The sequence below is a fragment of the Solanum tuberosum genome, unplaced genomic scaffold, assembly GCF_000226075.1.
Source record: "Solanum tuberosum cultivar DM 1-3 516 R44 unplaced genomic scaffold, SolTub_3.0 scf00248, whole genome shotgun sequence".
NCBI classification, from domain to species: Eukaryota; Viridiplantae; Streptophyta; class Magnoliopsida; order Solanales; family Solanaceae; genus Solanum; species Solanum tuberosum.
In genome coordinates this window covers 822,449-837,339 of record NW_006239172.1, presented here as the reverse complement: position 1 = coordinate 837,339, position 14,891 = coordinate 822,449, and the positions used below count along the sequence as shown (strand labels likewise).

Genomic DNA, 14,891 nt, shown 5'->3' with positions numbered 1-14,891 from the left:
ACATTATAAATTCTCTTAGTTATTACTAATTATTGCAAATGTTATCCACACTCTTTAACATTCTTTAGTTATAAGATTATGAATTCTCATAGTTATTACATTAATTATTTCTTTCATCTTTTCTTATCTTAACTTTTGACCAATAATTTTTCATATTATTATACCGCCCATATATATGTGATAACACAATGTTGTTATTTTTCCTTAGATGAATCATGCTTTATTGAATAAATTGAAAATTGTTTACAAGTATATGAACTACATCTTTGTTGGGTGTAAGATAAACAGGTGATTATATATATGATTTCACAGATAGAATATATTCTTTAATATCAGTTTTTAGTTTTTCCGGTAAAAAAAAGGAAACATTTCTCAGTTAACTATGGACAGCCAGATAACTAGCTTTGATTTATTTACACAGTCAATTGAGAAGTCAAATATGAGAGCCAACAACAAGAACGTCATTTATTATGTTATAACTTATAAAATATAAATTAATATACAAAAATTAGTTCTAAAAGATAAAATGTAGTTGTTCTCTTTACATGTTCATATGACATATGAATAGTTTAACGTGAAATACATGTGCAAACAAATCGGGTAAGATGACAAGAAAAATACACAACAAATATCGTCTATAAGGTAATATTATTGAGATACGACCAATTACATGATTGAACCTCAACAAATTGAAATAACTATATGCATTTAACTAATAAAAATTTTCATTGACCATCTTCATAGGTTCACATGAATAAGATATATATGTATGATGATCCACATTGAACATTCACAAAAAATCTGCAATATTATTTTGTGCAAATCTTATTATTCAAATCATAGCTTAAATAAGCAATACTATTTACTGTAACATATATTTACTGAATAGGTAATCATGTGCAACGCGCGTGTCATAAAACTAGTTACATTAAGTGCAATTAATCACATATCTCATATTTTTTATTATGCTATCAAACTCCTTCTTTCTTTGTCACACCATTTTCACAATTGAATCAAATGGAGTTGCAAGACTCACACAACCAATAAGATTGTATTTCACAATTTTTCAACATTATGTGACTTGACAAGGAAAATTCTATCACATGTTTTATAGTTTTTTTTCATTCCAAGAATGAAACTTATCTCACCCAAAACATTTCATGATAAATGACTACTCACCATGTTTTTCATAATTTATTTATAACTCTTATGTTAGAGCAAAAAATCATCTCATTATAGCCAAACAACATGTGATTTATTTCATAATAAATATATGCACTTGTAATACCCTTTTTAGAGCATTTCTCAAAGATGTAAAAATCATTTTTTTCACAATGACTTTTTTCCTCATTTCATGAGCCCCCACTATTTTAAGAATTTAAATATCATTTTTTCATGAAAAGTAGTATGACTTTATTCATAAAAATACTAGGTAATTTTTTTTTTTCTTTACCTTGTCTCCACTTGAATTGAGAAAGTAGAAAAATACTTTACCATATACCTCTTCTCTTCCATCTCTTGAAGAGAGCGATGTTGAGCAGAATTATGTTGAAATCCCTATCTTGATATCCACACTTTTTCAAACTGTAAAAAAAAAACACGAATCTCCTTAAAATTGTTGGTGTAATATACCACAAATACAAAATATTACAACTGAAAATAAAATGACAAAAATTAATAAAAAAATAGTTAGGCTGAGGCGCGGATATCTCGCTCTCTTTAAGTAGATTCAAGCCCACTGTGGCATAATCTACACCGATCCAACAGTATCACTCTTGACTTGTTCCCTCCAGGATACAACAGCCCAACAACGTGTACAACTCAAGCAACTCCGGATTAGTTGAAAATTCCAAAACTCCACAAAAGAACACCTTCCTTCAGCATATAAATATTCTCTTTTGTATATAGTGAATATAGTTGAACACTTAGAATATTATTCTTTGTCTCAACTCACTCTTTCACTATTACACACTAAAATATTATTTCACAATTCTCATCTTTTTTTACTAACACTCTATCTCAAATTTCTTGGGATACTTCACAAAGGAAAAAATACCATTATTTATAGGTGAAGAAGTCTTCCATATAATCAATGGGTATAATGAGGGGTAGCAATGTGGGTAGATAGATGTGATAGATGTTACATAAGATACAAGACACTAATGGTTATATGAGTTACAAGAAACTAATGACCATGAGAGTTACAAGAACGAATGGTCATATAAGTTACAAGAACCAATAGTCATCTTCTACCACAATTTATACCCATTAACATATGTCAATGGTTAATTTAGCTTTTACTACTGTCTTTTTAAGCAGGGAATTATCCAGAATGGAATGAAGATCACCCTATTCATTTTGTTGGACATTCAGATGGAGCACATGTTGTTCTAGTTTTGCAACAAATGCTAGCTGATAAGGTAGTCTGCTTATAATCAATTAATGGATTTTGAGAATTTGGAAGGAGTTTTGTTGTTAATTTTAAGCTTATTGTGATTGTAGACATTTAAGGGTTATGAGAACACTTGCAAAAACTGGGTCTTAAGCATCACAAAATTGTCTGGAGCATTCAATGGGGCTACAAGAACCTACTTTGATGGAATGAAGTAGGTTTCTTATATGTTATTATTTTGTAGTCCACTTGTCTGCCTTAGACCAATCTTATTTTCTCTAGTTCATATATAGTTGATATCTCTTTGGCTGTTCAATATATCAATTGTGCTAACAATAACAACAAAACTAGTGTAATTCCATAAATAGAATTGGGGAGGGTAGAATATACCTTATGCTTACTATGGCTAAGGTAGGACTGTTTTCAATAAATCCTCGACTCAAAGGAAGACCGAAGATGTAAAAGGAAGCAGTAGCAACAAGCAGAAATAACAATAAGATAGTACAATAATCAAGGCTAAAGAAACAACAAGTAACTAATACTACAAGAATGGGAAAGAAATATACCTCTTCCCCTCCTTAAGCCCACTACAACCATCTTCTCGCACCTCCTTGTGAGGAGCTTGTTGGAATGTATGCATCTACCGATTTCGATGGGACCAGGTTCTCAGCACAGTTACAATGACAAACAGTAAAATAAATATTGAAAGTAAAGATTGCACAAACAACTTTACGTGGAAACCTCCTTGCTCAAGGGAGTAAAACCACGACCTGTTCTCAACAGGACTTTTCAAACTGCTTCCACTAATCTTCTCCAAGCAAAAGTAAAAGGCAGTTTACACAATGAGATTAGCCTACTAATCTCCACACTAAGCAATACCTCCTATCACTTAGCTGAGCCAGAGCAGATACAACACTGCCCACTATACTAATCCTAACCGATTAATATAGTCTTTAGAGTAAGAAACTAAGTTACCCTTAACCTATTTCTTACAATGATTCACACAAATTTGAAATGTTTCTTTCAAAAGTGAAACGAATCTTACAATATAAGAACTTATTACAAGCAGACAAGTGCAATTGGTACAGAAAGCAAATAGAAGCACTTCTATCAAGTCCCTTGTTGTTTTGAAGCTTGAAAATATCTTTCTTTGAATGAATGATGAATAATGTTGTTTGTTGTTTGATATATACCATGAAGAGGACAAGGTCTGCAACTTCACCAACTTTCTAACGCGGACATGCTTTACAGTTGTTCACCACTTTGACACTGGACGAGTATTCATACTCTGCAGAGGACAAGGTCCCTGCACTTGTGAGGAGATCATCAAAACATCTAGGAACTTAAGCCCTTATCAATTTCCCCATTTTTGATGATGACTAACAACCTGCATTAACTCCTTTCATGAGTGAACAAAACATTCATTCAATTCAATAACCGGTGTTCCCCCTTAATCCCCGAACGAATTGCAACAAAATAGTTCCCTCTTAATCCCCGAACGAATTGCAATAAAACTTCCCCCTTTTGATATCATTGAAAAGGAGAAGCAGTAAACATATGCAGGTTACAAAGCGCAACAATCAAGAATTCAGGGCCATGGGCCACACAGAACATGTGTATGTAAGCATAAAGAGAATATTAAGCCACATTAACAGGGCAAAATCATAAATAGCATTAGATCACAAATGCTGACCACTGTAGTCAGTCAAAACAACATAAAGCCACAAGAGTTTTAATCAAGATTGAAGAACAAAGAAGGAAACTAGGGAAACAAGACACTTTTAGGACCGAGGAGGAAGGGGATTGAAGGTGCGCATAAACAGAGACAAACGCTCATTTGCATCCTCATGAGCCTTGATAAGCTGCTTGTTTAGGGATTTAATTTCCTCATTGAGAGAGGCATTTGTCTTCAACATCATTGCTTTTTCATCCCTCAACTCTTTCAGCACCTGCTCATGACCCTCACTGGTACCAGGTCCTCTGGAAACAGCCTTCTGCAATTCAAACTTGAGCCTAGTGATTTCAACCTCCTTATCACTCAGAATCTTGGTGAGATCAGTCACCTCCCTCTTAAGAGTAGCCTGCTGCTCCAGAACATTCGCCACCTAATATCTGCCTCTAGTCTGTCCCTCAATGCACTCACATTCTAGTAGAATAGACATAGTGAACATCTACTTGGTGGTACCAGGTACCCCTTTTCCCAATGGAACTTCAAAATGATTAAAAACAAGGTTTAGCAGATACCCATAAGGAATGTCGTGCTTGGCATTCTTCCATGTCATAATCATGTGCATATGTTCCAGTATAATTGCAGGGAGGTTGATCTCTTCAAGCTCATCAAGTTTTTCCATGAGGAAGAGATCAACAGCAGATGCCACTGTTCTCTTCTCAGTCCTGGGTACCATTACTTTGTTAATGAACTCGAACATCAACTGATACTCCCCTTTGAGAAACCTTTTAGGGAGCCCTGCAAGCTTGACATCTCATCGTTTGGTAGCACGTTTCGAGAAATCACCAGTTGGTTTACAACCCTCAATAGTTCGAGTTTCTATCACAGGCACTCTGAGAATGATTCCCAGAGTTTCTTCATCAAGACAAATCTCCACATTCCTGACAATAGTTTTGATTCCACCACCGTCCAGTAGTTCTATTCTATAGAAGAATTCATGCACTTCAGGTTCGTGCAAGTATGGAACTGGTGTTTCAAAAAGATGATTCCAACCTTGAATTGTGACATCGTCAACTAGATTGGCCATACCAAATTTTGTTAGAATGTCGGGGTCAAAGACTCTTCCATTCAAGACCTTTTGTTGCTCCATTTTCTCTACCCGCTCTTCTCTAGTCAATTTCCTTTCTTTGATTTGATTTTTAACCCTGGGACCAGGTCTTTTTACGGGTTGTTCTTCTAACTGCTTTCTCTCTTTTTCTCTTTTAGTAAGAGATTTCGGCAGTTTAACCTTCACCCTCTTTGCAGGTGATTTCTTTCCCCCTTTTTAATTTTCCTGTGATTTAACCCTTTCTACCTCAGCTTCTCGTCTCTTTTTTGCCATATACTTGGCAGCATCCTCAAATTCAGTTTCATTGTTCTCAATAGGCAAGGGAATGGAGGCAGGTTGTTCAGGTTCCAGCCCTTCTCTTCTCCTCTTCCTAGTTCTCTCAGTCTGGGCTTTGTTTGCCGCAATCGCACTCCCCATAACCTTTTGTGTTTCACTTCTTGTAACATACTTCTTTTGTCCCCTTTTGGATGAGACGGTACCAACTTTCCCTTCCCCTTCCCCTTTCTCTGTCGCTCATTTTCTTATTCAGCAGATTTATCAATAATGACAATCTTAGGCATGCCTTTAGCTGTTTCCAACTCATCAATATTTTCTTGCGATTTGTTTCCTCCTCGCCTTTCTTTTGAGTTCCATTTTAGTGGGATCTCTTCTTTTTCCTTATCGCTCCCAACATCGAAGGATTTTGGTGTTTGGTCAAAGATAGGTTCACTTCTATGAGGGACCTGATCCGGTGACTCCAGTTCATGCTCCAGAAAAGTAGGTTGAACATCACCTCTCAATGAGACTAGGCTTCGAATGGCCACCAGTTCCGCCCCAACGGTTAGGATACATGATTCAGGACCTTTCCCTTCTGACAAGTCCCCTTCAAACAATCTCTCAGACATGGCAAACGACACTGCCATGGAACCAGATATAAGACAAGAATGGGGGAACAGACCACAATATTCTCAGAGTGAAGAACAGGAGAGGCTAAGATGTCAGCCGACGGGGTGGTAGATTCATCCATTTCACCAACACCACATACTGGGGTGGATGGAGACTCTTTTGGGAGAGGAACGGATAGGTTGAATAAACTAGGGTTTTCAACCTCTTGGGAGATAAGTGTCTTTGAAGAAGATTTAGAGTTAGGCATTTTGAAGAAAAGAGGGAAGCAGAATTTGGAGAGAAAGTATGAGATTTTAGAAGAGGTTTTAGATTGACGACCCTTGTCTTTAAATTTTGAAAGAAATTTGGAGAGGTTTATTATTTAAAGTTAAAAAGGTATCGGGTCCCAACAGTGGCGACCTTTGGTTTTAAAAGCGACAAGACGTTTGAAACTGACGCGGTGAATGGGCCAGTGACACGTGGCAATGATGTTGACATTCAGACAGTGTAGTATAAGTGATACTAACCTCATGATGACCAGGTCCTTCTTTCAGTTTGTAGCTCTGCCTGTGTGATTTAACTTTCCCTTCAGCTAGACACACCATGAGTGTATACCTGCATTAAGGTACCATCAGTGAATTCTTTTATGACAGACATTAAAACAAGTATAGATACCTACCCTCCTTAGCATAATCAAAATGGAAGATTTTTGTGCAAACTTGTCAAGGGATCAGGTGATCTTGTGAATCCCCAGCCTCATTCGATTTTTTATGGCACTGGTGTTATCACAAATAAGAGGAATGGTGTATGAGGGTACACCAAAGTCTTCCAACTACTGCTTGATCCACAATAGTTGTGCACAACATGATACAGCAGCCACATACTCTGCCTCTGCAGTAGACAAAGCCACAGAATTCTGCTTCTTTGTTCCCCATGAAATCAAAGTTGATCCCAGGAAGTGTGTCATGCCTGATGTGCTTTTTCGATCAACCAACCAGAAAACCTGCATAATCAGCATCAGCATAACCTATAAGATCAAAAGAGTCACCAGTAGGGTAAAAGAGGACCAGGTCCTGAGTTCCCTTCAAGTATCTCAGGATACGTTTGGTGCTGCTTGAAATCTTGCACACATCCCTACACTGAACACTATGGCTGGCCTGCTTGCAGTGAGTTATAGAAGTGACCCAATAATTCCCCTATACAAGGTCTGATTGACCTCCATGCCATTTTCATCTCTATCAAGTTTCACACTTGTGCTCATAGGAGTATCCAGCAACTTTGCCTCAAGAAGATTAAATTTCTTGAGAAGCTCTTTGATATACTTCTCTTGGCATATTGAAGTGCCTTGAGAGGTTTGTTTGATCTGCAAGCCTAGGAAGAAAGTGAGCTCACCCATCATGCTCATTTCGAACTCACTACTCATCAAAACAGCAAACTCTTTGCACAGTGAGTCTGAAGTAGCTCCAAATATGATATCATCTACATATACCTGCACAATCAACAATTCCTTACCTCTAGATTTCAAGAACAAAGTATTATCGAATTTACCTCTCTTGAACCCATTGGCTAGCAAGAATTTCGATAGGCGTTCATACCAAGCTCTTGGAGCTTGCTTTAACCCACACAAAGCTTTGTCCAATTTCAGCACATGATTGGGTAGGTCTGCATCTTCAAAGCCTGGGGGCTGTTTGACATATACTTCCTCCTTCAGATTCCCATTCAAGAAGGCACTCTTGACATCCATTTGAAACAACTTGAACTCCATGTGGGCGGCAAAAGCTATTAAGATTCTGATGACTTCCATTCTAGCTACAAGAGGAAAGGTCTCATCATAATCAATCCCTTCTTCTTGGTTGTAACCCTGCACCACAAGCCTTGATTTATTTCTAGTAATGGTGCCATGCTCATCAAATTTGTTTTTGGAGACCCATCTAGTCCCAATAATGGTTCTGTCAATTGGTCTGGGGACCAGGTGCCACACCTTGCTTCTCTCAAGCTAATGGAGTTCCTCATGCATTGAAGTTACCCAATCTACATCCTGCAAGGCTTCTTTGATGTTCTTTGGTTCAATGGACGATATGAATGCTAAATGAGCAACTAGATTTCTTGATTTAGATCTAGTTTGAATTCTTGAGTCAAGTGGAGAGATGAGATTTTCTAGTGGATGTGAAGATTGATGCTTCCATCTAGACTTTCTGGTAATCTCTTCTTCTCTGTCAGCATCAGAATCACCTTCACCTTCTTCAAGACTTGGAGACACTGTTTCATGTGATGAACCCGAGGGACCAGGTCCTCTTGAGTGTTCTGCATCCTTCTCTTTTGTACCCTGATCATTCTGTTGCTTGTTCATCAGCTCCTCAAACTCGTAGTCCTCATTGTTCTCAGTTCTTGTACCCAATTCATCAAACTTCACGTGCATGCTTTTTTCAATACAAAGAGTTCGTTTGTTAAACACCATGTACGCCTTGCTTGTAGATGAGTACCCAACAAATACACCTTCATCACTTCTGGCATCAAACTTGTCTAGACCATCCTTTCCATTATTCAACACAAAACATTTGCACCCAAATGGTCTAAGATGTGCAATTGAAGGTTTTTTGTTATTTAATAGCTCATAAGGTGTTTTCTTAATGATAGATATGATAAGACACATGTTTGTCACATAGTATGCTGTATTAACTGTTTCTGCCCAAAAATTCATTGCAAGTCCTGAATCGATCAGCATAGTTCTAGCAATCTCCACCAGAGTTCTATTCTTTCTTTCAACCACTCAATTTTGCTGAGGAGTTCTTGGTGCTGAGAAGTTGTGATTGATTCCATTTTCTGCACAAAACCCTTCAGGTAGAGAGCTTTCAAACTCCGTACCATGATCATATCTGATACTGGCTATCTTGCCATTTTTCTTCAATTGGATGGCTTTGGCAAATGTGATCAGTTGTCAAGTTGTCTCATCTTTCGTTCGCAGAAACATGTTCCAACTGAACCTGGAAAAATCATCAACAATGACAAGAATATATTTCTTACCTCCTCTGCTTTGGAGTCTGATAGGTCCACATAAGTCCATGTGGAGCAACTCCAGAGGTCTCGTTGTACTGACTCCCTTCTTGGCTTTGAATGATGACTTAATCTGTTTCCCTTTAGCACATGCATCACAGACTTTGTCATTCGAAAACTTTAGTGTTGGCAATCCGCGGACCAGGTCCCCTGTAACAAGTTTGTTCAGCAACGAAATACTCACATGACCCAGTCTCCGATGCCACAGATCTATATCATCAGATTGAGCACTTAAACAGGACAGATCATCTCCCTCAATGGAATCTAGATCTGCAACATACATATTTTTAACTCTAGTAGCAGACATGATAACCCTTTTGGTAATGCGATTTGTAACCAAACATTTATCAGCCATGAACTTGACTTCATTTCCCTTATCACAGATTTGTGAAATGCTCAAAAGATTGTATTTTAAACCCTCCACATAGTGTACATTGTTTATTATATTATCAGCAGATCTCCCTATCCTGCCAATACCAAGGATAGAGCCCTTCTTTCCACCACCAAACGACACACCACAACCTTGGTGTGCTTTCAAATAGATGAAGTTTGAAGTGTCTCCAGTCATGTGCCTTGAGCATCCACTGTCCATGTACCAGCACTAACTCCTTCCTCTCTTCTGCATAACAATCACTTGTTAGATTTAGGAACCCACTTCAAACGGAGTTCCCAATAACTATCAAAAGGCTTGATAAGAAACCTTCATGTCCAGGAGGACAGAGTGTTCTTACTAAATGATAACGGGGACCAGGTCCTTTGTGTTCCCTTTTATCATTGTTTTCAGATATGACAAATTTCACATGATTTTGTTTTGTTCTTCTCAGATTCTCACATTTTTCTTTTAGATGACCATTACGCCAACAGTGAGGGCATAACATATTGCTAGATACAGACACATATTTGTTATGAGGATTATAAGGAGGTTCTATTGGTCAGCATCTCAACCCTTTCTTTCCATTGAAACTCTGATTAGACAGGTTAGAGAGTATCTTAGAGGAATCAGTCCACTTTAGAGAGTGGATTAGCTCCTCCTTGATCCTACTCAGATCATTTCTCAGTTGGGAATTAGTTTCAAGAGAAGCAACTAGCTTAGACTTCAAAATTTTAAGTTTTTCTTCCAATTCTTCCTCAAAGATGCTAAGCTTTCTCTTTCCATTCTCTGAAGTACCAGTATCCTCCTTAGGAGTTATATTGCTAGTTTCTAGATTACCTATCATTATAATCATTTTAGAAACTTGAGACATGAGAGCTGAATTATCATCCTCATACAAACTCAATTTTTCATTTAACATTAAGTTTTCAGTGGTTCGTTCATCAACAGAATCAATAAGTAGGGCAACAAGTTTCCTCAATTTTTCAACAGGAAAATTATCTAGATCATCCTTAAGATCAAAAAGGGTTACCTCATCTGGATCTTCCTCATTATCAGATTTAGTCATCAAGGAGAAAATGGAGTTGAAAACAGTTTCGTCATCTTCAATGGCCATCATTGATACATCCTCATGGATTTCTGCATCTTCTTCTGACTCACTTGAATCATCTCCCCATACAACAAAGGCTTTTCTCACCAACTGATCAGCATAAACCTTCCTCCGAACATTGTCTGGGACCAGGTCCCTCTTGCGAGATCTGGTATCATGAATTTCCTGCCTTTGACTAGGGCATTCCCTCATAAAGTGACCTGGCTTGCCACATTTATGGCACAGATCATTTGCAGTAGTAGTTCTACTCGTAGAGGCTTTCTTTTGGAAATCCTCATGCTTTTTTATGATATTTTGAAATCTTCTAGTGACATACGCCATCTCATCCTCCTCCTCAGTCACCTCACTTTGAGTTGTTTTCAAACCAATAGACTTCTCCTTCTTTCCTTCCTTCACAGTCGTCCCTTGTTTCTTGTTCATCTCGTAGGTCTGAAGATTCCCAATCAGTTCATCCATGGAAAGAGTCATTAGACCTTTGGCTTATGTTATGGCATCCACCTTACTTTCCCAAGATTTAGGAAGCACTTTGAGGATCTTGCGAATTTGCTTGCTAACATGAATAGGCTTACCCAGGCCTCTCAGCTCGTTGGTGATAGAAGTGAATCTTGAGTTCATCTCAAAGATGGTTTCCCCTTCCTTCATATTGAAATTTTCATACTGAGTGGTGAGCATATCAACCTTGGACTCTTTCACTCGATGGGTTCCTTCATGGATTGTTTGAAGACAATCCCAAATCTCATTGGCTGTCTCACAAGCAGATATTCTGTTGTATTCGTCTGCTCCAATTCCACATACCAGAATCTTATTTGTCGTGTAGTTTTTTTCAATCTTATTCCTATCTTCCTCATTGTAGTCTTTTCTAGTTTTGACAACAGTAGTGGTAAGCTCCTCATCTTTCACCTCTTTTGTACAAATATATGGTTCATCAAGGATAATGTCCCACAACTCAGAGTCTTCAACATTGATGTAGTCGTGCATTCGATTCTTCCACTATCCATAGTATTGTCCATTGAAACGAGGTGGCCTGGTAGAAGATTATCCTTCCTCCATATTGGGTGGAGCAGTCATTTCTTCAGGATCTTTTCTTTTCTTGGTGTTAACCAAACTGAAAAGTCAAGCCCTGATACCACTTGTTAGAATGTATGCATCCACCGATTTTGATGGGACCAGGTTCTCAGCACAGTTACAATGACAAACAGTAAAATAAATGTTGAAAGTAAAGATTGCACAAACAACTTTACGTGGAAACCTCCTTGCTCAAGGGAGTAAAACCACGACCTGTTCTCAACAGGACTTTTCAAACTGCTTCCACTAATCTTCTCCAAGCAAAAGTAAAAGTCAGTTTACACAATGATATTAGCCTACTAATCTCCACTCTATGCAATACCTCTTATCACTTAGCTGAGCCAGAGCAGATACAACACTGCCCACTATACTAATCCTAACTGATTAATATAGTCTTTAGAGTAAGAAACTAAGTTACCCTTAACCTATTTCTTACAATGATTCACACAAATTTGAAACGTTTCTTTAACAATTGAAACGAATCCTACAATATAAGAACTTATTACAAGCAGACAAGTGCAACTGGTACAGAAAGCAAATAGAAGCACTTCTATCAGGACCCTTGTTGTTTTGAAGCTTGAAAATATCTTTCTTTGAATGAATGATGAATAATGTTGTTTGTTGTTTGATATACACCATGAAGAATTATTATCCAACGTACAAACAACCTCGTCGTTTCTGATTGGTGAAGTACTCTGCAGCATCACCAACTTTCTGACGCGGACAGGCTTTACAGTTGTTCAGCACTTTGACACTGGACGAGTATTCATACTCTGCAGAGGACCAGGTCCCTGCACTTGTGAGGAGATCATCAAAACATCAAGGAACTTAATCCCTTATCAGAGCTTCAATCAAGTACTATTCACATGTTTGAACCATCTAATTCCCACTGATCTGATTTTCTCCTTCATGGGGGCCACTCCCATCTTGGCTCGAAAATTTTCATTCCTAATCTTATCTCTCCTGGTATTCCACACATTCATCTCAACATCCACATCTCTCCAACTCTCAAGCCATCACATTGTAGAATATACCTTCAAGTCTTGACGACATATTCTTATTACACAGAACACCGGATGTGAGCCTTCATTTCATTAATCTCCTCATTATCTTACATTAGTGATCCCAGTTACTTGAAACTCCCTCTCTTGAGGATAACCTGTGTATCAAACCTCACATCCAACCCACTTCATGGGTTACGTGTTATTGGTGTCATTTTCTGGTTTTAGTAGGGACCTCAAAGACTTAGATAATATGATCAGACACCACTATAGGTGTTGTTCAGTGGATTCGACCAGTAATTATCATATCAGTATTTGATAATGATAATATGAAGGTTTTAGACTTTGTTGTTTCTATTAAATCCACTTCTAATTTGTCGTTGCTTTCCCTACTTTGTTTGGTTATGATAACATTGATGTCATTTGTTTACAGCCTTTATTTTAAAGTTGTTTGATTATTTTCCGAAAGCATGAATCTTTACTGAATTGACTCATTTCATTACAGTATTGAAGATGGGATGTCCTTAAGGACTGTGTCTTTACTTCATCTTTGCTGCATTGAAGTCATAATTTATGATTGGTTCGACATACCCTGGCTGAAGAACTATTATAACTTTGGGTTTGACCACTTCAACATATCCTGGAGAAAAATTGGAATATCGGGTCTTATTGATTGCCATTTAGGAAATACTGGTTTATTTACTTCAGGGGATTGGATACTTCCAGATCTAACCCTCCAGGGGTCGATCAAGCTGAACAGCCACTTGCATACGTTTCCTAACACGTACTACTTCAGTTATGCTACCAACCGTACCAGAAAAGTCATGGGTATAACTGTCCCTTCTGGCATACTAGGTATACATCCTCTATTGTTCATCAAAATCCTACAAATGAGTCTATGGCGCTCCCTCCCCCATAGAAGGGCTATAGCTCTGCTTTTTTGCTGCCAAATAGCAATTTTTATACAAATATACGTAATTTCATCATCTCACTACTTTCGGCTCCATCTAATTCTTGCAGGGATGAGGATTGGTAGGACAATGATGGTGCACTCAACACTTATCTATGACACATGTTTCCCCATTGAGCATCCAAGTTGACTGGTTGTTAAATATTTTGATTGCCAACCAGTCTTAAGCTTCTACTATTATATTTGTGTTACACTTTTTGCAATTGGATTTTTGCACCTTCTTGTCCCTGATTTTTCTCTAATATGTTTCTCACTTAACCCCATTACAGATGATATGATTTGGAAACTATGACTTTTATGTTAATTTAATCAAGAGTTCTTAGGTATATACCAATTATCTTTGAGATATGGAAAACATTTGACTTGCTTTGTAAATTTGCCACTATTGAACGTACTGCATATTCGTTTGACATATCGAATACTTGAGATTTCTATTGGGTGTAGTTGTTATTTGAATAAAACGACAAGTATTTCAAGGAAGCTTTAAAACTAATATTTCCTCTTTTTTCTTCTCTGGAATCAGGTACTTTAATATTGTCGAATGTGATCACATTCTTTTCATTGTGAATCGTGAAAGAGCTGGAGTTCAATTTAATTTGATATACGACAGCTTATTTGAGCGTTCCAGGAAGCATGCCTTCAGAAAGAATCTGACAATGCCAAACCATATAATTTAATAGTTAACAAATATGTTGCTCTTACTATTGCGCTACAAACTCTTAAGGGAGAAGAGGTTCAAGAAAAGGGAATATGTGATATCCAAATACTCTTCTGGCTTCTTACCTCCTTTTTCTTTAGACAAAAACTATTTTCCCTTTGAAATGTAAATGTGAATAGGCTTACAGAGGAAAAAATATTTAGTGTCTAGGCTTGCAGAGGAAAAATGTGAATTAAGGAGACATGGCACACTAGTCTCTTGTATTATTGAAAACATAAAGATAGATTTTCAGAAGAATATATCAGAGAGGTTTCTGTTTGAACTATGTGGTGACCTACAACGTCTTAAACCTTTACATATTGAGCAAATACAATCCACTCTAGATTAGGTTTTGAAATTTTAGTTAAACATGGTGGTTATGCATGTAAGTGGTTATCATTGTATCATGTTAAGATTCTAGTAGTTCTATCGCACCGAAGAGTGTGACCTAGTGGTCAATGAAGTGGTTGAGAGTCATGAAGTTTCAGATTTAAATTACACGTAGACACAATACAATAGGTGATTCTTTCTATTTATCTTAGTCTCTGTGGACAGAGTTACTTGGTATTTGTTGTTGGTGGGAGATGGAA

General features: G+C 37.4%; 1 pseudogene; it reads left to right on the top strand.

Moving 5' to 3' along the window:
* Positions 1 to 2,092: 2,092 nt before the first annotated feature.
* Positions 2,093 to 14,281, top strand: LOC102591940 (uncharacterized; annotated as a pseudogene).
* The last annotated feature ends 610 nt before the right edge of the window (positions 14,282 to 14,891 follow it).